Below are 25,757 nucleotides of genomic sequence, written 5' to 3'. Positions count from 1 at the left end.
TATAGATGAGATAAAGTTTGTAGAAAACATAAGGGTATGAAATGTTCCCAATTGGTTTACTGCTACCAAGGTAGCAAAGACAAAACCTGGTGGAAGTTTTTTTTAATGGTCAAATTCACAGCAAATCAGAAACTACATTCTAAAAGCCTTGGTAATGACCATAAAAGATATATTTATATAGTAGTAGATTGGGCAAAAAAAAAAAAAAAAGAAAGTAATACGAAACAAATTGCCTTCACTGTGAAGAAAAAAATCAAATAAATTTCTTCTGAATGCTTAAAAAAAAAAGAAGATACAATTTACTCTCATACCCACCAAACCCACCAGCCGCTCCTGGGAAGGAAGATTGGGCAATCTATTTCTGTAGACATACTGCTTGGAAACCCAAGAAGGGGTTGCTATGAGTAGGGTCCGACTCGACGACAGTGAGTAGTACCTATATAAAATGAAAACATGTCAACTATTTTATTTAACTCATTAATTAATGAGGGAACCAGTAAGATATTACAATAAGCTCAAAAGAGAATGCAAAGTAACACACATTTACGGTCCAGTAGGGAATGCTGAAATGAATTTAGAGATGGATGCAAGATTAGTAAATATCTGTAGGGCAGTAGTCAATTACATTCTACTGGACACCATTTGCCTTTCTGTATACAGGAATTATTTACCTGTATAATTATATATTTATTTTGCCATCTATTTCTGTAAGTTATCTTCTTTCTCTAGAGAGCTACAAAATAGCTTAGTTGCAGTCATATTTTTTTAAACAAAGATGAGTGAACTAGCCAAGATTCCACTAAATTTCAAAGTCCTTTACAATTTTTTTTGTAACCCCCCCAACCATCTTCCTTGAGATCATAGTAATCTCAAATAATGATTTTTATTGATCACAAACTAAAGTTGGACTCATTAGATTTGAACTGATTATTTACATAGGAGCAGCAGAGTATTGATTGACTATGTAAATAAAAAAAAAAACATTGCCCAAAAGACCCATTGCCATTGAGTTGATTCTGATGCATAGAGACCCTATAGGACAGAGTAGAACTGTCCCATAGGGTTTCCAAGACTATAAATCTTTACAGAAGCAGATGCCTCATCTTTTTCTTGCAGAGCAGCTGCTGGATTCAAACCACTGACCTTTTGGTTAACAGCTGGATTGCTTTCACCACTGCCCCACCAGACCTCCTTAATTTACTATATAAGCCTTCTTAATTGTGCTTGGCAAAATCTAGAGCCCTACAGTATTGAATAATTACAAAATAAACTTCTCTCTGTAAATTTTCTTAAGGAATCTTAGACTGGACTTTTAATGCCTCGATCATTTGCTGGGAAACCAAGTCTAAGAAACCCTCTCTATCAAATTTTACCACAGTACCCATGTATGTGGGTGAATTCCTCTCTTCTAACTCATCACAAACACAAACAGAAAACCTTTATTGCTATCAATTCCAACTTGTAGTGACTGTATAGACAGAGTAGGGTTTCCTAGGTTGTCTTCTTTACAGAAACAGACTTCTACAGCTTTGTCCCGTGAAGCAGCTGGTGAGCTCCTTCTCTCTCTTTTCAAAGTCTCCCAAATGACCTTAGGTTCCTGGCCTACCCTGAAGTGACCGTTGTTACTGTCTCTAGGTCCAAATCACAGAATAAAGGGTGAAGAGTGGTTTAGCTGACATTTCATGCTAACATACATTATTTGTGCTTTCTTTAAAAGAACATAAATGAAAATCTCAGAAGTAATTTGCTGCTAATATATACATATATTACATAAAAGGTGTAGTCTGGTTTTGTTAAAACCCTTGTTTACGTTTCTAAAGTGAATGTTTTTTCAACTTGCTTTCAGAAAAATGTTAATTTAAAAAAAAAAAAAAAAGCCAAGTTGCTGAGCAGTTTTCCTAGGAAGGCTTTGTAGACATTAGTTCCTCAGAAGTGGCCTGTTCTGCCTCATTCCCTGAGCATCCTCTCAGATGTGACATTCTAGCTAAGGGTTTGGTTGCATAATTTGTTTTTCCAGTTATAGCGTGGTTTTAAAAAAAAAATTCAGATTACTGTTGAATGTGTACAAATAATTATATTGCCATGAAAAAAAACAAGAACATCTTGTACTAGTTTCTGAGCTCTAGGGGTCAGTGAGACTCTGATATAATTTAGGAATATTTCATTTCACTTTACATAAGCAGAGTCTACTAAATTGTTACGGATTATAATTAGTTGGAGTATAAAAAGAAAAGACTATCTTATCTACCCAAAAAATAGAACATTAAAACAAAGAAATTCCAAACAAATCACCACAGTACAATTTTTCTTACCAATCCGTTCAATTCTACATAATTAATCATTGCTATGCTTGATCTTGAAAGAGCTCTGGTGGTGCAGTGGGTAAGGCATTTGGCTGCTAACCAGAAAGTTGGCAGTTCAAACCCATCAGCTTTTCTGTGGGAGGAAGATGAGGCAATCTACTCTCATAAGGATTTATAGCCTTGAAAACCCTACAGGGTTCATTATGAGTTGAAATTGACTCGATGGCAGTGGCTTTGGATTTGGGTATGCTTGATCTTGAGTTAGTAGTGTCATGAATTTTTCTGCTTCCTGAGTACAGTTCTGTAGACTTTGACTCAACACACAAAAGGGTCTGAAATTTGTCTAAACAGTGCCCAGGCGTCTATTCTTTGAAGTTTCAGTAGTTTGAAGTCTGATATCATCCTTTACCATGGGGGTCCTGAGACTATTCTTTGTTGAAGACACAAAGTTGGGCCTGCCACTGACAGCAGAACCTTCAGGCAAGGATCCAAATAAAACAAAACTGTCTGTAGATGACAGAAATGGAAATGGCTGTGGTTAATTAATTACTGATAATTTTCAAATGTGAAAAGTCTGATGAGAGTTCATAATAATAATACATAATGTGACACGAAAAACAAGATAATAAAACCATTCCAAAAAATTTAGACCATGTCTAGAAGAATAAAAGTAAGCATGTTTCCAAAGAGGTCAGAGAATGTTACTTTTGATTTTATAAAATTTTTATTGTTATTTGTCATTGAGTTGATTTCACCTTATGGTAATAGAGTGGAACTGCTCCATAGGGGATGTAATCTTAATGGTAGCAGATTGCCTGGTCTTTTCTCCACAGTAGCACTAGGTGAATTCAAACCAACAATCTTTAGGTTCACATTTTGAATGCAAACCATTTGTTCCATATAGTAAATAGATGAATATAATTTTTAAAGAGGAAAAAATCTTGAGGTATAGCTTAATAGTCCTAAGATACATTATACATATATTTATATAGATAAAGCATGTATATCATATATCAAGAATATACCAAGAATATAAAGTAAAAAGATTCATTAAGAAATATTGAATAGGTCTTTGACATCTGTATTTTTATTAAACACTATAGGGAGGTCTGATATACATCCCCTATTGAAACCACTGACCTGGAGGAAGCTAGATTTAAAATGAAGGAAGTAAGGCTCTGGTCAAGCCTTACTTTAAATAATTTACAAAATTATCATTGATAATACTATTGTTGTTTTGTGCCGTTGAGTTGGCCCTGACTCATAGCGACCCCTCCTTGGGTTGCTGAGGCAGTATCACTACGGAAGTAGATTGCCCCATCTTCCTTCCCAGGAGTGGCTGTGATAATACTATAGTGTTGTTTAATATTAGGCAATGCTCCACTGGGACTGGGACAAATATAGAAGTTGATAGACATTTCAGTAAGAGTTTTAATCACAGGGTCAGTGTCACTTTAGCTAGGTTTACCATGCAGTGTAGTAGAAAGAGTGGTTCTATTTGCAAAGCTGGATTTGGGGAATTTGAGTTTACAACCTAGCTACAAAAACTGCTGGGATCTTCCTGTCATCATCAAGACACAGAGTTTTAAATGATTTGCTATGAGATCATCATTCCCCTAAAGCACCTGTAGAGAACTTCTGGGCACAACCTGTATGAACTTAACAAACAACCCTGTTTGAAACTGAAACATTGTGGAGATTTAGCTATTGCCATCATTGTCAGTCAGATTCTAACAAGTAGGGTAAAGGGGGCGGGAAGGTGGAGAAAGGAGAAGGAGTCAGATGGTAACTGTTGAAAGTTTTGGCTTAATTCCCCACCTTTGTTACCTTCTGAACAACCTCAAAGTCAGAATCAACAGGTCTACTCCTTGAGGTTCAGATTCATATCTTGCTTTTAGCAGTTTTTCTTTAATCTTGGTTGTGGCTACTTCTAAGAAAAGGAACCATGGACAGAATAGCAGAATCTCAGGTTAGATGTGGCTGTATCAATGGCTGATTCCTTTTGCACCCACTTTGAATGATTTAAAAGGAGAGGCTGTAGGTATATTTATTGATCTAACAGAAGACCAGGGCCAAGAAGGCAATGCAAGAATGTCCTTGAAGTTAAAGATACTTGAAGTAAGGAGAATATTTATTTGGACCCAGATCAGTTGCAGTTTTCCTTTCTGCTTGTTTATCCCTGTCTTCCTCAGGGCTTTGTGAAAGAATAGCTTGGATAAGAACCGATTTAATGGCCAGTCTCCAGAAAGGCCACATTTTAGTAACATTAATAATAGAGCTCCTTGCTAGATGGAATTTGAAGTTAAAACAAGGTGTGTGAATCTATGCTGATCTTTACTCCTGGTCAAAGTAGAATCCAGTAACTGTTTGCCATTGTATGGAATGTTTTATTACATAGCAAACCTTCTGTCCTAGGTAGGAGAACTGATTCAAAACATGGGTTACAAGTAATATTTTGTGAAAAAAGTAAAAGTGATCCTGTATTGATCACCATGTAAGTTATCTTATTAATACATGACACCTTGATTTGGAAAGATTAAACTTGACTAACAGAGCCACCTTCGTGTGTTGAACCTTGTAACAGTCCAGAGGATGTTTAGTTTTAGCTTTGGTAAATCCTGTCTCATCATCTCCACTGCCTGCTATCTGGCACCACTATGCACCCCCTGTCTGTCTTCCTCTCTGGTAGCTATTTTAGCAGAAGACAAAAAGTAGGAGGTGATAAAGAGGGCTTTTCTGCAGTGAGCTGTATACTGTGATTGCACTGCTAATCCACTTCCTTCGGGAGACCAGCTGTTTGGTCTGATGTGTATCAGCATCAGATTTCTTCCACTTGGCTCCAGTAGATGTGTTAAGAGGCTAAAAAGAGATCCAGGTCTGATTGTGAAATTTGTGTTTTTATCTTTCCACAGAAATGAAAAACCCTAAACACTTCCAGACAAGATAACCTATGAAGCATTTACTGTATTTCTGTTTTAAAAGAATATATTCTGTATTCTTACTGCTTTGGACTCTGAGTCAAAAGATGATAGTTATCTGAGTCTTTTTTTTTCCCCCACAGAAGAACTAAGATTCTCTTTCCAATTATGAATCTGTATTATGTACATTTTTTAGTAATATGTTACTGAACCAATGAGCGACTCCCAACGACTTTGAGATTGAATGCCCTGGAAAACAAAAATGAGCCTCAAATAGATTTTCATTTGCTTTTTGGTGAGAGGAAGACTTGTAACTGCTGAATACGCCTTTGAGGACTTGCTTTTTGTAGGGTGTCAAGAATATGAATTCACTGTGAATGTAATAAGTGGTCTTTGTTAGATAATTGTTTTAACACATCATTTTGTGTTTTATTGCTCATACATGGTTTTGCAACTCTAGTGTAGACATTGTACTTTTCATTTTGGTTTAGGTGTGCATTTTTAGAAGATCTGTTACTGGTTGGCAGAGAATGTTTGCCCTCTGAGTTTGTTTTCTGAGTTCTCCTTTGCTCCTGCAAGAGTAAAATGGCTGAGATTCAGAAGAATGGGGCTCTGGGAAATATAGTGCTCTTGAAAGTGAGGCCACATGAGTAAGTGTTTGGGATCACTCATTTCTCATGACAAATCAGACTCAGATTCTCTCAGTTCAAATCCAACTTGCTCTTAAATGATTAAACTGATGAAGAAGCATACTTTTAGAAGGAAACTTGGAATATCTGTAAAATAATTTTATCACTTTTTTGAAATGTACCAATATTCAGCTTAAATACTGACGTGAAGTAATCTTAAAATTAAGTGATGTACCACATTTCTTGGGCATTAAACCTTACAAAGTTAAAAAAGAAAAAAAAAAATGGCACTCCAGTGCAATGGAGTTAACATTCAGAACAATATAACTGGTTTGAGACTTTTAAGTTTACAAGCAATGGGAAATTTGAAAATTTGGCATTGTTGTGCTTGGAGCTACGTTATCTAATTGATATTCTGCCTAGAAGTTACAGAAGAATTCTTTGAAACAATGAACAGCTGGTGTTGGTTCAGTTGAATGGCAAGGATTGTGTTGTCCTTGTTGTTTGGTGATGTTGAGTCAGTTCCAACTCATATCAACTGTATGTACAATAGAACAAAACAATACCCTGTCCTGCACTATCCTTACAGTTGTTGTTATGTTTGAACCCATTATTGTAGCCACTGTGTCAATCCATCTCACTGAGGCTCTTCCTTTTTGGCTGACCCTCTACTTTATCAAGCATGATGCCCTTCTCCAGGAACTGGTCCCTCCAGATAACATGCCCAAAGTTTGTGAGATGAAGTTTTGCTATAGTTGCCTTTAAGGAACATTCTGGCTGTACTTCTTTCAAGACAGATTTGCTCTTTCTTCTGGGCAGTCCATGATGTATTCAGTATTCATTACCAACACCATAATTCAAAGACATCAATTCTTCAGTCTTCTTTATTCGTTGTCCAGCTTTCACGTACATATGAGGCTATTGAGTCAGGTATACCTTGTTGTTGTTGTTGTTGTTTGCCGTCGAGTCAGCCCCAACTCATAGCGACCCCTCCTTGGGTTTCCGAGGCAGTATCGCTACGGAAGTAGGATTGCCCAACCTTCCTTCCGAGGAGTGGCTGGTGGGTTTGAACCGCCAGCCTTCTGGTGAGCAGTCAAGTGCTTTAGGCACTATGCTACCAGAGCTCCCTTAGTAACATCAAATTGACATCTTTGCTTTTTAACTCTTTAAAGACCTTTAAAGAGGTCTTTTGCAGCAGACCTGCCCAATGTGATACATTGTTTGATTTCTTGACTGTTGCTTCCATGCGCATTGATTGTGGATCGAAGTAAAATGAACTTGACAATGTCAATATTTTCTCTGTTTATCATGATGTTGCTTATTGGTGCAGTTGTGAGGATTTTTGTTTCCTGTATGCAAGAGTTGATCTCTCGATTTACATGCCAACTGGATAGTTTACCAGAGATGCTGATAGTTTCCATACAGAGTGACTGTTATGCATCTTTTTCAAAGATAAATAAGTTCTTATTTAAAGAATTTCTGATTTTCCTTACATGGCCCCAAAGATGGTTTCTAACATTATGTAACCATATAAATTCAGTTCATAGTCAAGACCTACTCACATGTGAAAAAAAAAAAAAAAAAATAGCGAAATATTTCCTGGACACCTTTGTGTCTATTGGCACTTGTTATCCTTCATTAAAGAACTCTGGTGGTATACTGATTAAAGCATTCGGCTGCTAACCAGAAGGTTGGCAGTTTTGACCCACCAGCTGCTATGTGGGAGAAAGATGAGGCAGTCAGCTTCTGTAGAGATTTGCAGCCTTGGAAACCCTCTGGGGGGAGTTCTGCTCTGTCTTATAGGGCTGCTGAGTCGTAATCGACTCAGTGGCAGTGGTTTTTTTTTTTTTTTTTGCCCATCCTTGGTTCCAAGGCTTGTTGCCTATACTATGCGAAAATGTCCAATAATAAGTAAATCTCAGAGATAAGTGATTGAGTAATGGTATAGTGAGGTGGTGAAAATCGTGATCTCTAGGTCCAGATGGATGTGGGTACAGATTCCTTCTCAGCCACTTATTTTCTGTTTGACTTTAAGTATGCACTTACCAGTTGTTCAAGTGTCAGTCTTGTCTGTAAAGGGGAGACGATAATTGTATGTACTTCAAGAGGTTATTGAGAATTAATAATGATAATAGGAGCTCTGGTGGCATAGTACCTGAGGCATTTGACTGCTAACCAGAAGGCTGGAGGTTCAAACCCACCAGCCACTCCTCTAAAGGAACACCAGGCAATCTACTTCTGTAGAGATACTGCCTTGGAAACCCAAGGAGGAGTTGCTATAAGTCAGATTAAATTTGACAGCAGTGAGTTTGATTTTTTTTTTTTTTCTGAATAATATATAATGATTAATAATGATAGTAAGTTCTAGTGGGCTAAAGGTAGTTTATAAAATGTCTTATAGACTCATTTGACTGAATATACACTAATCCTCATTAATTACATGTCTCCTTAATCAGGCTAGGTAGGGTTTACTGCAATAACAAATAACCCAAAACCTTAATGTTTGAACCAACAAAAGGACACTTCAAACACTTGCTACATAGCCATCATTGGTAACCAACAGGTGTCTGTTCATTGTTTGGTTAAGGACACAGACTAATAGAGCATTTGCCATCTTGAACGTTGCTCATTTCTAAGTCAGAGAGAAAAGAGAGCTCTGGAGAGTCCCTGGTAGTGTAGTGCCTAAGGCATTTGACTGCTAATCAGAAGGCTGGCGGTTCAAACCCACCAGCCACTCCTCTGAAGGAAGACTGGGCAATCTACTTCTGTAGAGATACCACCTCGGAAAGGCAAGAAGGGAGCACTGTGAGTCAGAACGCAGTCATTGGCAGTGTTTCTTTCTTTCTTTCTTTCTTTTTTTGAGAGTCCCAAACCAGCAATTAGAAACTCTAGGCCTGAAGTCAGACACAGTATTTCTGTGGCTAGAGTTAGTAAGGTACAACCCCTCCACCCCTTTTATGGGTTGAATTGTGCTCCGCTTCCCCCCTCACCAAAAGTATGTATTGGAATCCTAATCCCTATTCCTATAGGTGCAATCCTGATTGGACATAGAGTTTTCCTTATTATATTAGTGAGACCATTAAGCAAAGTGTGTCCTAAACTGATCACTTCTGAGCTATCAAAGGAGAACATTAGATGCAGAGGTAGACATGTACTGGGGAAGGCAGATGCCATGTGGGGATCACTAAGAACCAAGGAATGCCCTGGGCTATAGAAAAGGAAGGGATCACCACAGCTGAGACCCTGACTTGGACTTTCAACCTCCAGAACTGTAAGAAAATAAATTTGTCTTCTTTAAAGCCACCTACTTGTTGTAGGAACCATTCCTTGAGAAAGGATATCATGCTTGGTAAAGTGGAGGGTCGGCGAAAAAGAGCAAGGCCCTCAACAAGATGGACTGACACAGTGACTGCAGCAACGGGCTGAAGTATAGTAGGGACTGTGAGGATGGTGCATGACTGGGCAGCGTTTTGTTCTGTTGCACGTAGGGTTGCTATAAGTGAGAGCCAGCTCGACAGCACCTAACAACAACAACTTGTATTTGTGTAACAGCAGCACTAAGACATCCCTTATCCCATAACACACCAATATCAGCTGCTGTTGAGTCGATTCTGACTCATGGTGACCCCATGTGTATTAGAGTAGAACAGTGCTCCTTAAAGTTTTTAATGGCTGGTTTTTCAGAAGTAGCCTGGCCTTTCTTCCAAGGCTTCCCTGAGTACCCTTGAATCTCCAACCTTTTGATTGATAGCCAAGTACATTAACCATTTGCACCATCCAATGACTCCATTCCATAACACAAGAGACCTAAGGCAGAAGAACAGAATACTGGTGAACAGTGTTAGTGACTTCCACATCTTACTCAAAATAGCAGATAATCTGAAGCAGAATGAAGTTAATTGGTCTTTTTCTCTTCTAGACCATCATAATAATGAAGTATTAGTGTTATTAATGTGAAAAATAGGATAAGAAAAGGAACATTAATTTGGTTAATTAAGTATCACCAAAGGATATACATGCCATTACTTTAATGTTGGAACAGGAATTAGAGTTTTGTACAAGCATTCCTTCAGCTGAACATCTGCTTTATTATTATGGGGACAAAAGAAGTAGGTCTAGGTATTGATTTCTTCTCTATTGCCAAATGAAACTCCAGAGCTCATTACTTTTACTTAGGAATAATTGTGCTCTTTCTCTTGCCAGAGGATTGTAGTAACTCTGGTTTATGCCTGCCTAATCAGCAGTGCTGTGATTAGGAGGCATTTTAAATATTTGATCTGAAAATACTTCCTATAGGAAGTTAGATTTGACCATGTGGATATCGTCAGATGTGGGAGCTGGGTTTCTGCATACACACAGATATGCAAATTTATATCTTCATGTGCTTGGTGTTATTTATCCAAGAGCAGGGTGTTCTTTAGGCAAAGAAAACAGCTTAACAAGGACTTAGACAGTGTGTTTTGGAGCTTGGAAGCAAAGCTGCTTGGGAAGCCTGGGTAGCAGAAACATAATGAATTGACATTTTGGTTAACGAAGAATCTTCAATCTAAACTTGATCAAACATGGTTAAATATCATTCTGGGGCTGGGACAGAACATATCAGCCCCAAGCCTATTATTCAGGGCTCTAAACTTTGTGAGAAACGTAGCTGCCAGATAAAGTACAGGAAGCCTAATTGATTTTCTTTTAACAAAAGATGATTTGTTGTTATAAATGTGCCCAAATATTGCATGGGACGCACTTCTACGGAAAATGCATTTATTGTTTATCAGAAGTTTACATTTAGCTGGACATCCTGTATTTCTATTTGCTAAATCTAGCAAACTTATAAAAAATGAGCGACGTGAACCAAACTCAACCAAACTCAACTTATCCTCCCAAGACAGAAGTAACGAGTTAACACCCATATAGCCTGAGAATGGCTGGAATTTTAAAATTTTATTTATTTACTTATTTTCGTCTAGTTGGAGCCTTCTAAGGAAGTTACGGAGGGCATACGAAGGGAAGTCAGCAGCCTATCTAGTTCTAGAAGGCTCAGTAAAGTATTTATTTTATCCATCTAGTGTTCAAACAGCATGAAACATCCTGGGAAAAGCTGCCCAGTGACTTGGGATGATATAGACTTGAAAATTGGACAAAAACACTCAAAAAGTTTGAGAATCCTTGCCCTCAAAATCTGCAGCCCACTTATCCCACTGAACCCTGCTTGCCAAAAACAGGGCTGTTATTAAGTCGATAAGAAGGCTGACCTTCACAAACCCGCTTCTGTGTTAAAATTAATTATCAAAAGCAACACAGCTCTTGCCAGAAACAGAACAATAACGCCATGTTTTGAGCATTCATCTTCCAGGAGATAAGCAGCTAGCCGGAGGATTGCAGCTTTGAAAACTGCGGCTCCAGACTGAGGCGAGTGTTGCACAAAGGATGATTTTACTGTTTTAAGCATTATTTTATTATATAGTTACCTCCAGGCACAAGCAACTGATGGTCTTTGAGTCACAATGGAACTTTGCCTTTCACTCAACAAAGCTTGACTTGGTTTTGTGATGAATCTTTCATAGCTGAGTTCTCTGTAGCTTTAACACTGCTTAACAAGTTGTGGCCACAGTTAGGGGATTTCTTGAGGAATAAAGATGTTCAGTGCTGCTTCCCTTGTTCTTTAACACTCTGAGCTACAATATGGTGATTGGTTGGCCTGGTAACATTGCCTTGTGCCAGGGAAATTTCCAGTGGGAAAGGTCATTCCTATGTGAAGCTTTTTAGGCTTTTCAGTTGCAACTAACATTAAATAACAGAAGGGACACTGTTGTGGTTTGTTGTTGTTAGTTGCTGTCAAGTCAACTCCTACTCATAGAGACTTTATGAATATATAGCAGAAGGAAATGTTGGCCAGAACTGCTCCATCTTTATGATCACTGGTGTGTTTGAGTCTATTGTTTTTGGCTATTGTGTCAGTACATCTCATTGGGGATGTCTCTCGTTTTCGCTAACCCTCTGTTCTACCAACTTTTCTCGCAATTGGTTTTTCCTGATGACTTGTCCAAAGTGAATGACCTGAAGTCTCACCATTCTCCCATCTAAGGAGCATTCTGGTGGTTTTCCTTTTAAGACAGATTCCTTTGTTCTTCTAGTAGTCGATGCATACATTATACTTTTTTTTTTTTTTTGGTAAACCTTGTAACCTGCTCATGCATTAGTTTCCTGTGCATGTTGTGTGCACTACATGTATCTGCATGTTATTTATGTGTATGGGGGGTTATATGAGAAAAATATGGTAGTTGATTTTTTTACTGAGATCACAGTTTGAATGTGTTCATTTTTCTTTTGTCTTCCTTTTCCATTGTTCAGTTTTCTCTCACATATGAGGGGATTGAAAAGACCATGGCTTGGCTCAGGTACACCAAGCTCTCTAAATCAGTTTGCCAGTGTAGGATGATGGTGGTGGTTTTGTAATGTAGTTTAACCCAGAAATCACTGGCTGTACTGAAGCTCTGATCCAAATCCAAACCAAGCCCATTGCCATTGAGTTGATTCCAACTCCTAGTAATCATTTAGGACAGAATATAACTGCCCTGTAGTGTTCCCAAGGAGCCCCAGTGGTGCAGAGGTTAAGCACTTGGCTGCAGACCCGAAGGTCTCTGGTTCAAACCCAGAAGGAAAGACCTGTTGATCTGCTCCTGTAAAGACTATAGCCTAGGAAACCCTATGGACAGTTCTACTCTATCCTATAGGGTTGCTATGAGTCGGAACTGACTCAACAGCAAACAACTTTGTAAGTTTCCAAGGCTGTAAAATCTTTACGGAAGCAAACTGCCACATCTTTCTCCCATGGAGTGCCTGAATGGGTCAAACTGCTCACCTCTGGTTAGCAGCCACGTGCTTAACCACTGTGCTATCAAGGCTCCTTTTGTAGATCCTTGGGAGAGCATTATTCTCCCACACCTCTTCTCTCTGTCAGCTTCTCTTTCACCGATGCTTACTGTCTTCTCAGCTGCATTGAAACTGACATTTGCTTTAGAAACACATAGAGCCTGGTCCTCCAAAGACTTGGATATCACTTTCTCTGAAAGACAAGAAGATGGAACAAAAGGCTGAATTCGTCTAGTTCTAAATATAAAACAGGAAATACTAATGATTTGAGGCTCTTTCTTTCTTTCCTTTTTTAATGGTTACAAAGACTTTGACAGCTGTGCTCTTTCTACCTGATGTGAAATATTAGGACAGAAATAGAGAAAAATAACTATTTAATTCCCAAATATCCTACCTCTTTCTTACGCTGAAAAACAAAATGAGGACTCCATGACTGGTTTTTAATGTGATGAACAGCCTGGAAAGAATAGGGTCTGGATTTTAGAAACGTCCCCAGGCAATGTGTGGGCAGGAAACTGAACTCTGCCAGATCTGATACAGCCCTGGAGTCTCTGGGGTTTGGTGGCAATTTGCGTGGCCCAGGCAGACAGACCAGCAAAAGGGAATTGGCTGCAGAAACCTGCTGTATGCAGAGATCGGGGTGGACTGGTGACAGGGACGAGGGGCAGTAGAGAGTGTGCACTGGAGAAGAGACAGAATTCTAATCTCTGGGCCATGAAGATGGAGTTCTGTTTCAGAAAATAATGCAAGGCTTTGCAGGCTGTATTTTCAAAAAAAGAACTTCTTTTTTTTTTTTTTCTGTTTTCAATCAGGAAATTCAGTAGCTGTAATAGTCCTGGAGAATGATTTGATTTTCTTGTGCTTGAAATTTTCATTAGTTGGTTAAAATGTCAGAAGTGACATAGCTAGACTTTATTACAGTGTGTTAATGCCATTCTTTTGAACACATTTTGTTGAATAAGGTACTTTTAAAATTGGTTTATTTTGGCTTCCTCTTAATTACTTGTGAGCTAATTGCTAAATGTGGTTTGCCTTTTAATGTTGTGTTCTTCAGAAGGAGGTTTTTCTACGGCAAACAAGACTAAAGAGTGTATCTTAAAAAATACTTACGTGCAAATAATTCTCCATCTCCTTATTTTGAAATGGATAAGTTTAATCAGCTGCCTTTCTTAGCTGTAGTGACATTGGGACCAAGCTTGTTTCAAACATAACCTTCCCTACTCACACTGACTCAGCCTTTTCTTTAACTTCTGAAACTGTTGATTTCACTAATAACCCCTTCCTGGGCAAAACCATCCATTTTGCTTGGTTTGCCAAATCTGATTAAATAATGAGGTGTTTTATCAGTGACACTGGCCTGAGTGTGCCCATCATTGGGCCTTGGTTTCCCCTTTTGTAAGCTGAAGGGTGTGGTGAGTTCGTTTCCCTCAAAGTGCATGTCTATTTGGAAGTTCAGAATGTGATCTTATTTGGAAATAGGGTCTTTGCAGATGTAATTGAGGCAGAAATTGAGATAATATCATACTGGATTAGGGTGAGCCCTAAATTCAGTGAGAGTGTCCTTGTAAGAGACAGAAAAGGACACACTAACAGAGAAGAAGGCCTTGTGAAGATTGGAGTTATGCTGCCACAAGCCAAAGAATGCCTGAGTCACCTGAAGCTGGAAGGAATAAGGCAAGATTCTCCTCTAGAGCCTTTGGAGGATTTTGTAGCTCTGCCGGCACTCGGATTTGGGCTTCTGGCCTCCACAACTATAAAAGCATAAATTATTATTGTTTTAATTCACTAAGTTTTAGAAATTTCTTATGGCAGCCCTGGAAAACAAAGACAAGGAAGTTCCTGAAGTTAGACCGTAAACTTCTCACTGCCCCAGGGGCAAGAGCCGATGAGAGGAGCCAGATGGGCTTCCAGTCCAGGAGGCTGTGGGACACTAAGCACCCTGGATCCTCTTACTACAGTGGGCTACAAAGTGAGGACTTGGGGACAAGAACAAAGCAGACACTCCAAGTGAAACTGCGGCGTGGCACTTGCAATAAGATGTGTTGCTGAGTTGCGCGAGCTGCTTGTTGACAGAAGGCAGAACTGGTCCCTAATCCTGGTGGAGCTGAGCTTTAACTCACGCCAAGGAGTGGGTGGTACAGACAGTTAAGGACTTGGCTACTAACCAAAAGATTTACAGTTCAAATAGACCCAGAGACAACTCTGGGGCTCTACTTCTGAAAAAATCAGCATTGAAAACCCTAGGGAGTGCAGTTCCACTTGGAAATATGTGTTGGGATTGACTTGATTTTTTTTTTTTTTTTTTTTTAAATGCGTGTGAGGCCTGGCACCGTGGTAGTTGTGGGCACAAAGAGAGATGAGATCTGGTGCTTCTATGTAAGGTGACCACATTATCATGGCAGGGGAGGACAACAGTAAAAGCAATCTGTAGAGCTACTATCTTGAGCTTGATAAAAGTGCTGCCTTTGTAGTCATGGTCATTCTCCTTGTTTTCAAATACCAGTAAGGCACCTGAAAAACCAAAACCAAACTCACTGCCATCGGGTGGCTTCTAACTCATAGTGATCCTATAAGGTTTCCAAGGTTGTAAATCTTTATGGAAACAGATTGCCTCATCTTTCTCCTGTGGAGTGGCTGGTGGGTTTGAACCACTGACCTTTTGGTTAGCAGCCAAATGCCTTAACCACTGTATCACCAGAGCTCCTTAGTAAGGGACCTAAGGTAAATGTTAAATGAGGACTAGTAATACTTACCCATAGGGTAGGTCCAAGGATTAAATGGGATAATCTTTGTAAAGCACTTACTGTAATACCTGGCACATAGTAAGATCTTAATAAATGTTAGAATGTTAGCTATAAGTACTGTTATTATATTCTAATTTATTAACATAACAGTGAGAATGAAACATTACTATCCTCTTAGAAGAACACTGATTGTTCTCTGCTCTTGTCATCAAGTAACCAACAAAACTTATTTTCCACCTGTTTAAAATGGATCAATAACAGCTCCCTTCAGTAATTGTGCTTCTGTAAGCTAGCCAATCAGTGTAGCAATCTTTCCTCCTTCCCCCAGTATACAATTGTTAAGTCAGCCAATCAGCAGTAGCTTAACTCTAGTGACCATGCTTCTGCAAGTCACCCAATAATAATCATTCTCACTCTGGCCACACATCTACAATTGAAACGGGTTGCTGTCAGATTGCATCCAACTCTCATTGACCCCATATGTGTCTAAGTAGAACTATTCACACAAGATGTGCTGTTTGGCCCGAACTGTGAAACTGGAGTTGTCTAAGTGGAGAAATTGCATGAGGAGGGAGGAGTTCTAAGCCAGTGGAAACACACCACGAGTGAAGACATGAGTGATAATGGCAGTTCAAGGGCTGCCACCTACTTTGTCATCCTTGGCCTATAGTTTGGAAAGGACAGGGTGATGGTAGCTAGACTGGAGCAATTTGTAGGGGCTGGATTGTAAAGCGCCTTGGATCTTGCCTAGGAAGTTTGACTGCTCTGGTTCTTCTCACATGTTCTTCTGAGGCCAAGCAGCAGAGAACACTGAACTTTTACCATCAGAGGGAGTTTCTTTGAAATCTCCCTCGAGGGCATATTTGCCATTCATTCTTTGGCTGCCCAGCATCTGAACTCTGTACTTACGCTTGGAGAATTTACCACAGGAGGGGAAAAAGGCAGAAGCTTTTTTTCCCACCATAACCAAAACCAACTGGACTAAGACCCAGTGTTGTTGTTATGTGCCATCAAGTCGGACCTGACTCATAGCGACCTCCTTGGGTTGCCGAGACAGTATCACTACGGAAGTAGATTGCCCCATCTTCCTTCTGAGGAGTGGCTGGTGGGTTGGTAGCATAGTGCCTAAGGCACTTGACTGCTAACCAGAAAGCTGGCGGTTACAAGACCCACTAAGTCTGACTTTTTAAGAAAATGCAAGTACTTCAGCGAGGACTTGGGCATAATCTGGTTTCTGCTTATTAGATTGTCCGCCCTAGAGGTTCGGCATCGAGAGCCTGTGGACCAGAGCAGTGGGACTGCAGGGGCTCTGGGAGTGACAGTGATTGCAGCAAGCAACACAATCCTGGGCTGTGTGCAGCAGTTGAAACGGTGATACCCCATCATCTAATGTGTATCTACATTGCACATTACTGTTGTTGATCTAAGCTGCTGTCGAGTCAACCACTGCTCATGGCAACTCCACACACACTGGAACAGGATGCTGCCTGGTCCTGTTCCATCTCCATGGTCTGTTGTTGATCAGACCATTGCAGTAGATCCATAGAGTTTTCATTGGCTGATTTGTGAAAGTAGATTGCTAGGCCTTTCTTCCTCGTGCATCTTAGTCTGGAAGCTTTGCTGAAACCTGTTGAGCATCACAGCAAAACCCAATCGACTGCTCAGATGAATGGAATCAAACTTGAATCTAGCACATGGGGAGTGACAATATTGCTGTTGAACCACCGGTGAATGCCTTATGCATGCTGCAGTCAAATCAATCCTAAAACATGCATATTCACAACAGTTTGATTATCTCTGAAATCAGGATGCTTTGTACAAACAGTGTTATGTCATAGTTTGGTAAGCAGCAGTGCTTCCTTTTTTCTCTAACAAATGAAAAGTGTTTCGTCTTAGAGCCAGTGACATCAGAGATGTAGAGTGCTCAGTGGTGGCAGAAATGTCTGTGTTGGATCAGTTCTTAGTACAACTCCAGATGTCCTTTTAGCCTCCTAGCCCCATGCCTGGTTCTTCAGTCCTTTGGATTATTATGGAAGCCTTCCAATAAATGCATTCTTTGCTTAAATTAGTTAAAATTTCTTTTGACTGTTTGAAACTAAGAATCTTAACAGGTACATCCATGTCATCTTAAAAAGTCTTTAGAATGCTGTAGTTTATTAATATATCAGTTTTAATGGAAAAACATTTTTTTTTCTCTCTATTGTAACCTAAAATCTCATATTCCAGGAAGCTGTGCCCTGGTAATAACTCCTCATTCAACAAATACTGATTCAGTGATTCTGTATGATGCTGTGGAGAATGAGTCTGAGGCAAGGGTGGCCCTTTGAGAGCTTTCATTCTAATATGTGTCTTGTGGGCTTGCTCCCCCTGACACAGTCCCTAGTGTACGCAGTTCCCATCCCCCAGGACTTGGCTTCAGGCTAAGAAGCACAGGGCAGGCAGTGGAAAGCTGGTAAGTACTTTAATTTAGGGAAATGACGGGACCTAATTCATTAGAATCACCCCTAATGGCTTTCTTTAGTTATTTTGAGCATCTTTCAAAGTGCGTACCTTATTCTAGTTGGTTAAATTCTATTTCCCTTCAGGGTTTCCTGTGTCATGAAGCTTTATGGAAATTAGTTGGGAACAGGGGGCTGTGGCCTTTGGGTTGGAGATGCTAGCTGTCTGTTGAACTCCAAGTGCTTTTGAGTTCAAATGTTCTGGGCGTTAAGCTCTTTCATCAGTCTAGATAATTGCTGGGTTTCCAAATTAAAGACTTCCTCAGAATGAGTAGTGGTGCAATTAGTATTGTAATCTAATGGATCCTTCTGAGGCTTTTCCTGGGTTCATATAAAAACTGTTGCTGTGGGTTACCTTTATTTAAAATATTGAGTTTAGTCCAGATGTATCATTTCATCGTGTTTTCTAAATGGGGACCCCTTTTGAAGAAAAACTACCTATTCTGCTCGTAATTGGAGAGTCTGATGAAAGACTTAGGGATAAACAGTCTAAAAACTGTTAATTAAGACTGTGCAGCCTTTGATAAGACAAAGGTTGGCCTCTGTTGAGTGGGTTCTGGCTTTGTATTAACATTGTAGATGGAGTCTTTTAAGAAGGCGCTAGTGTAAATGCTGTCAATGAGATGCACACCTATAAAAAGTTAAATGGCAAAAGTTGTCAGATAGATAATATTTACAATATCAATAAAAAGAGTAGCTGCTGAGGCTGCTTATGTGCAGCCAAACACCTCATGGGATTTGGTTCTTTGGTTTGGAGGTTTAGGGTCATGATTTCATGGAACATCCCAGTTAATTGGCCTAATGCCACATTTAGTGCTTCTGTTCTTCTTAGTTCTTTGAGTAGTGCCTGAGGTTTTAAAAGCTTGTAAGTGGCCAACCAGATTTCAACAATTGGTCTCTATTTCCCTGGAGCAACAGAGGAAGCAGGAGTGTCAGCAATAGAAGGAGGAAATAGGTGGTGTGGTTAATTGCCTCCATGAACAACTGCCCCCTTTGCCATGAGACCAGAAGAACTGGTCTGGTTACATTATTGAATGGCTACCATTATTGAATGTTTTGATCAAAGATTCTATAGCAGAATCTTGATGAGAATGGGGGAAATGCAGAACAGACGTTCACATTTTCTTGGACTCATTATTTTTGTCATTGTTGTTGAGAAGATATACACGACAGAACATTTCTGGAGCCATGGAGGCGGATGAACCCCTGAAACCATTGCCGTGAGATCATCTTTAAACCTTAAACCACAAATAGCTTCTGAAGTCTTCTTAAAACCAAACAACTAGTAAAGAATGTTTACCTTAAGTGTTGACTCTTTTAAGAAGTATCTATATGGGATCAAATTGACGACGACTTGAAAGATTAGATAGGAACCTTAGTGGGGAATTTAGGTGACAGTAGAGAAAAAAAGAAAAATGTTTTTCCATGAAAACTGATACATTAATAAACGACAGCATTCTAAATTAGTGGGGAATTTATGTTAATGGGGAAAGAACAATTTGGAAAAATCTGGTGAGAATGGTTGTACAACTGGAAGAATGTGGTCAATGTGTCTGAATTATACATGTAAAAATGTTGAATTGGGTATGTTCTGCTGTGTATATATTCTCTACAACAACAGCCACAAAAATAAATTAAAAATAGAAGGAGTTATTATTTTTGTACCTTTTTGGAAATACCCTCCTGCCATTTTCATATAGGTGATTTTTCATCTATACCATCAAGGATTTGGCATCTTTTAATTACTGTAAAATGGTCATAAAGCTATGATGCAAGTGAATGTTAGGCGTTCACAAGATACTGATATTTTCTATCATTTTTTCTCCTTAGGTTTCTTTGCTTTTTTTTAAATAATAATTTACTTTCTTAAAAAAATTTATTGTGATAAATATGTATAATATAATGTTAATGTATTTTTAATTTGAGAAAGCATAGTAAATAATATTACATTTTAACCTTTATTTATTTTAATCTCAGCAAAAGTGCTTTCTTTTTAAAAATAATATTCTGTTGTGTTTTCACTGAAAGTTTACACAGCAAATTAGGTTCCCATTTGACAATGTTTACACAAGTTGGTCAGTGACATTCCGTTACATTTTTTACAGTATGTCAACATTGTTATTAATTGTGTTCAGTTTGTTCCATTCCCGGTACTCTAGTTTCCCTGTCCCCCTTTTCAACTTTGCATTAGAATAATTCTTGACCTTTTGGTCTTATATAGGTGAGTTTTTAATGGAGCCCTTTACTCACAGGTAATATCCTTTATTTTGTTATCACCTGTTATTTCACTGAAAGGTGACCTTAGCGGATAATTTATGTTCAAGGTTAGAGTGTCTCAGGGTGTCTTAGAGGGTGTTCCAGTCAACTGGTCCAATAAGTCTGACTTTCTAAGAATTTGAGTTCTCTTCCATGTTTTTCTCCTATTCTATCAGGATCCATTTTTCATCATCCTGGTGAGAATGGTCAGCAATGGCAGCTGGGTACTCTAGCTCTCCTCATCTCAGGGAAGATAAAGCTGTGTACGAGGCTTGAATAGGTTTCTGTGAGAGTAAAATTCATCTGCAAATTTCTGGCTTCTGAGATAATATTATTTCTCTTCCCCTTTCCCCTGATTTCTACAACCTCCGTCAAAAGAAAATAACAATAACAACATTGCAGAGCCATATCTTTTAAGGATAGAAGAGAACCGATGTTTCCACAAAGTTTTTCAAAGAGGAGTGCAGAAATAACATAATTCTCTTTTGTATTAAATGATCCATATGTTTTTAGAACTGCTAGCCTTTCCTTAAAATTCTTAATAAATTTAATAATTCTTAATAAATTTCAACAGAATGGGAGACAGGCTCTTGTGTGTATGTACGAACTTATTTGGAATCCATTGTTGAGAGCTAAAACATGCCCATTTTTAATGCCATGTTTTTTTTTTTTTTCAGAATGTGGATGCAGTTCAATATTATATAAAAAAAACTAAAGTTGTCTTTTATCCAGAACTTATGAGAAAATAATCCTGGGTGGATTTTATAATGACTGTAATGTATGAAAAATTGTTAGGCACAATAAAAATGTAAACAGTGGAAGGACTTAGAACTCTGATCCTTTCCATATACTTAGATGCCTTCATTTAAGAAACATACTTGCTAAGTTATGCTAATGGATGGGAAAGCAGTTTGAGAAGTTTGCATACTGCAAATACAAGCTGCTGTTAGTATTTGGCAGTTTTGTATTTATTCAGTGAAACAGTTGCTCAAGGCCCTTCCCTAGGCCAGTCTTTCTTAGCCTCATTCCATTTACTGAAATGAACATGCAAGCAATGAGAGACTGGTTTTCAGGAAAAGTATTTTGTGGCTTTGAAATTCAACTGGTACAGTAAAACCTGTGAAAGCCAGGACATGTGTAAGGCAGAAACCTGTTTGAGAAGGAAAACTAAAAAAAATTTCCACTAAAACAAGCAATAGAAAATTGGTAAGACTGTACCCTGTGAAAGGCAGAAAATTTGCAAGACCTGGAAAACGAAGTCTCATTGAGTTCCAGTTCTCAAAGGTTTCATTTATTTTCATTAAATTAGTCTCAATATTTGGAGTTTTTATGTTGTGAAAGTTTGTGTAGGTGTATTTCAAGTTTCCCAAATCCACATACTACTGCTCCTTGGCACTGGTGCTTGGTGGACACATGATGACTGAACAGATGTTTTGTAAGGTACTGAAGCACTTTGAGAAAGCACCGTGCATGCTTATATTTTAGCTTGAGGGGCATAGGCCAAGTTCATACATTCTACAAACAACAACAACAACAAAAAAAAAACTCACTGCCATCAAGTTGGATCCTACTCATAGCAACCCCTCCTTGGGTTTCCGAGGCAGTATCTCTACGGAAGTAGTTTGCCCAATCTTCCTTCTGAGGAGTGGCTGGTGGGTTTGAACCACCAGCCTTCTGGTTAGCAGTCATATGCCTTAGGAACTACATATACTGCAAAATAAGGCTTTTCAGGATTCAGCACCACAGAGACTGAGTCCAGAAGGAGAGAGAAAGGATATTAATGTGGTCTCAAGTCATCAGAGAAGATAGGATTTGAGATGGGCCACCAAGGATTCCTGGGACAAAATAGAGGGAGTGGAGCAAGCATCACTAGAAGAGGAAAACTGCATTCAGAGAGTAAAGATGTGAGTTGAGAGGCAATCAGAAAATAGAAGGAACCCTCCAGAAGATATTTTACATCGTCTTAAACTCACTGCTATCCAGTTGATTCCAACTCATAGTGACCCACGTTGGGTTTTCATGGCAATAAATCTTTATGGAATCAGTCTGCCCCATTTTTCTTCCAAGAACAGCTGATCTTTTGGTTAGCAGCTAAATGCCTTAACCACTACACCACTACAGCTCCTTGTTTTGCATCTTATGGACCCCTTAAAGAAACATACAAATCCATTGCTGTTGAGTGTAGTCTAATTCATAGATAGCAACCTTGCGAGGACAGAGTAGAACTGCCCCGTGGGTTTTCAAGACTGTAAATCTTTATGGAAGCAGACTGCGACATATTTTTCCTTTGGAGCGGGCTCATGGGTATAAACAGCTGATCTCTGATTAGGAGCAGAGAGTTTTAACTACTGTACCACTATTATTGATTTGATAATCTATTAATATCATTAATAATCAGACCATTTACTCTTTTTTTTTTTCCTTTTTAAATGTTTATTGTGATTTGGGTGAAAGTTTACAGAGAAAATTCACTTTCCATACAGCAGCTCACATACACTTTGTCTTATGACATTGACTGCCATTTCCCACAATGCAACTGCTCCCCTCCCACTTCTTTCCCATAGTTACCTCTTCCCTGTGTCCTTCCCTCCCATTCATTCCTGCCCCCTGAGCTGTGTCCCTGTGCGTACACAGCCCTTCTATTCTTCTATGATTGATCTCTTTTCTAGGAGTGTGTCTACCCAATGGGAATGTTCAGGTCATATACCTGTCTTTTGTTTGGCTGGAAGCTATAGGAGTGGGTTCAGTTCCAGACCAGAAGGGCAGCTAGGGACCATAATCTCAGAGGTTCCACCAGGCTCTATCAGACCAGCAAACTTGGTCCTTTTTTTTTTTTTTTTTTACCACTTACTCTTGAGTCAGTTCCAACTCATGATAACCCTATGTATGTCAGAGTAGAACTGTGCTCCATAAGATTTTTAATAGCTGATTGTTTTGAAGTAGATTATCAAGCCTTTCTTGATGTTGCTGTGTACTGCCCAGTTGATTGTGACTTATAACAACCTTACAGAACAGAGTGGAATTTCCCCATAGGGTTTTCTAGGCTCAGAGATGGATTACCTTAATAAGCAAGGTAAGCACATGCTTAAGACATCAATAAAACAAGGACAAACCAAAGATTCATAGATGCCAAGCAGACAGGACACAAGGAAAAGCAAGAGCTGCAGTGGAAGGGAACTGGCAGGGAACTGAATGAAACTGATACCAGCTCCGGTGAGTAAGAATGTGCTGGCCAGAAATAAAGTTCACAAAGGATCACGAGGGTGTCTACATGCAGTGAGACCCCTACTACTTCACCACTTTCATTGACATCTGTCTCCTGTGGTTCCCTCCTATGTAATTAAAAGTCCTCATCCACATGGGTATACTGTTGGGAATATACTATTTCTTTCTAACAAACAAGAGGTGGGGGTGGGTCATCAAGTCTAACTTGATCTAAAATAAAATACAGTAATTTGTTATATTTCTTTTCTGATCCTTGAATTTTCTTTTATGACATCTTTCAGTTTGTTCATTTATAATTATATTATTTATTACAGAACAAGCATCAAAACTGAACTAGTTAAAGCAAAATTGATGGAAGTCAATTTTTCATTGTGGGAGATCCACAGAATTTTACATTGGTTGTTGAGACAATCAGTGTTAGTGAAACTAAGTTCACTGATTCGTTTTCTTTGTTGTAGAATATGTGGAATATTCTTTTTGTAGAAACTGTGGAATCTAGAGGAGCTCTGGTGGCATTATGCCTAAGGCATTTGACTGCTAACCAGAAGGCTGGCGGTTCAAACCTACCAGCCCCTCCTCAGAAGGAATGTAGGGCAATCTACTTCCATAGTGATACTGCCTCGGAAACCCAAGAAGGGGTCACTATGAATCTTACTTCACATTCAGTAAAAATTTTATAATTTAGTTCATCTCATACCACTAAAATGGCATTAGGCCACTTTTGTGTCCAAGCATTAATATTATAGTAATATTTTAAAGAAATTTACCTCATGGATAGCTAAGACATACACAGATATATATATATACATGTGTATATATAACTCATATATCCCATTCGAATGAGTGAGTAAACAGGAGGGGGCACCACATATTATCAGTGTTAATGGCCCTCACATACTTTGTGATTCACTCCTGGACTGGCTGTTATCTTTATGGGAGCAGTTTATCAGATCTTTTCTCCTACAGAGCCATTAGGTGAGTTTGAACCACTGAACTTTTGATTAGCAGCCACGTACTTAACTGTTGTGCCACCAGCGCTCTTATTACTATCATGTAAGACCCATTGCTGTCGAGTCGATTCCAACTCATAGCGACTTTATAGGACAGAGTAAAACTATCCCATAGGGTTTTCAAAGCTGCAATCTTTATGGAAGCAGACTGCCACTTCTTTTTCCTGTGGCTTCAAACATCCATGGTTTTGAAAAGGTAGGAAATGGAAACAAATCTGTACTACTCAGCGAAAGTGTAGAACTTTTTTTAAAAAAATTGTCTTTGTTTGTTTTTTGTTTTTTTTCTGAAGTGCTTTGCTTTGCTTTGCTTTGCTTTTCTCCTGTATTCGCACAGCTAGAACCATCCCTGGCACTATGGAAAGTGTTCATTAAATATTTGAATAAATGAATAAGTAACTATCACAGAGTTTATTAGCAATGAGATTTGAAGCCCCTCTTTGCCCACCTGCTCCTTTTCTGTGGAGCTTTCTCTGAGCTTGAAAATATTCATTTCTTGTGCCAGGACATTAGTGGAGAAGTTTGAGTAGCTGGACTAGTTTTTGTGATGGCAACTCTGTATTTTTCTCATGATTACTTTGGGAATACAAGAATAATGTGATTCTTGCTACACTAAACAAAATACACAGGGAGCTTGTGAAATGAAATATTGAAGGATATTTGAATAAAAAAATAAAACAGTTTAATAATTTTGGAAAATAATGTGGTAGAGATTCCATACCAACAAGCTCCTCACTTTCCCAGGGGAAGAAAGAATAAATGTGTTCCTGGGATGGTAATACTCTATGGCAGGTAAGAAGTGTTGGAAGGAGCTTAAAAGTCAACTTAGAAGGAGCTGATTTTAAAATTACGTGAATGTTTAACTTACATTGATACCACAGAGATGAACATTTCTGATTCTTAAAAGTACAATAATCTTAAAGTTGAAGTAAGTCTTAATAGGCTCTGTCCCTGTGGCTGAAAAGGGAGTGCAGGTCTGACAAAGGCTCCATTTTGCCTTCCCTTCATATCTCTGTACTGTGGACATGACCACGTTCTAGTAAGCAGGATTAAGCTTGTGATGCCATATTTATAGGGACTGACTCATTACTGCAGCTGTCCTGTTTAACCATGAATTTTGATTCTTTGTTTATGAAAACTATGTATCTTTATTAAAACTGGATACAAATAGATGGTAAGAAGCAGTTAGTGATGCCTATTTTATTTTTATTTTTATTTTTTAATTAGGATTTGGGTGAAGATTTACAGAGTAAATTCACTTTTCATACAGCAGTTCACATATACTTTGTCTCATGTCATTGACCAAA

The 25,757-nt window shown here is 38.8% G+C and overlaps 1 protein-coding gene and 1 non-coding gene across 2 annotated transcripts in view; one reads left to right on the top strand and one right to left on the bottom strand.

Moving 5' to 3' along the window:
* FAM13C (family with sequence similarity 13 member C) overlaps window positions 1-25,757 on the top strand; it is a 176,580-nt gene that overhangs the window by 17,389 nt on the left and 133,434 nt on the right. The gene's annotated exons all lie outside the window — the stretch shown is intronic.
* LOC122152019 lies at window positions 40-161 on the bottom strand. Its single transcript, XR_006164373.1, has one exon. It is a non-coding gene; the product is annotated as a small nucleolar RNA SNORA32 (small nucleolar RNA).

Source organism: Orycteropus afer, unplaced genomic scaffold (genome assembly GCF_000298275.1).
Source record: "Orycteropus afer afer isolate SDZICR_OR568_19922 unplaced genomic scaffold, OryAfe1.0 scaffold00016, whole genome shotgun sequence".
Classification (NCBI taxonomy): domain Eukaryota; kingdom Metazoa; phylum Chordata; class Mammalia; order Tubulidentata; family Orycteropodidae; genus Orycteropus; species Orycteropus afer.
The sequence above is the reverse complement of the archived record's forward strand: the minus strand, read 5'-3'. Positions and strand labels throughout refer to the sequence as shown.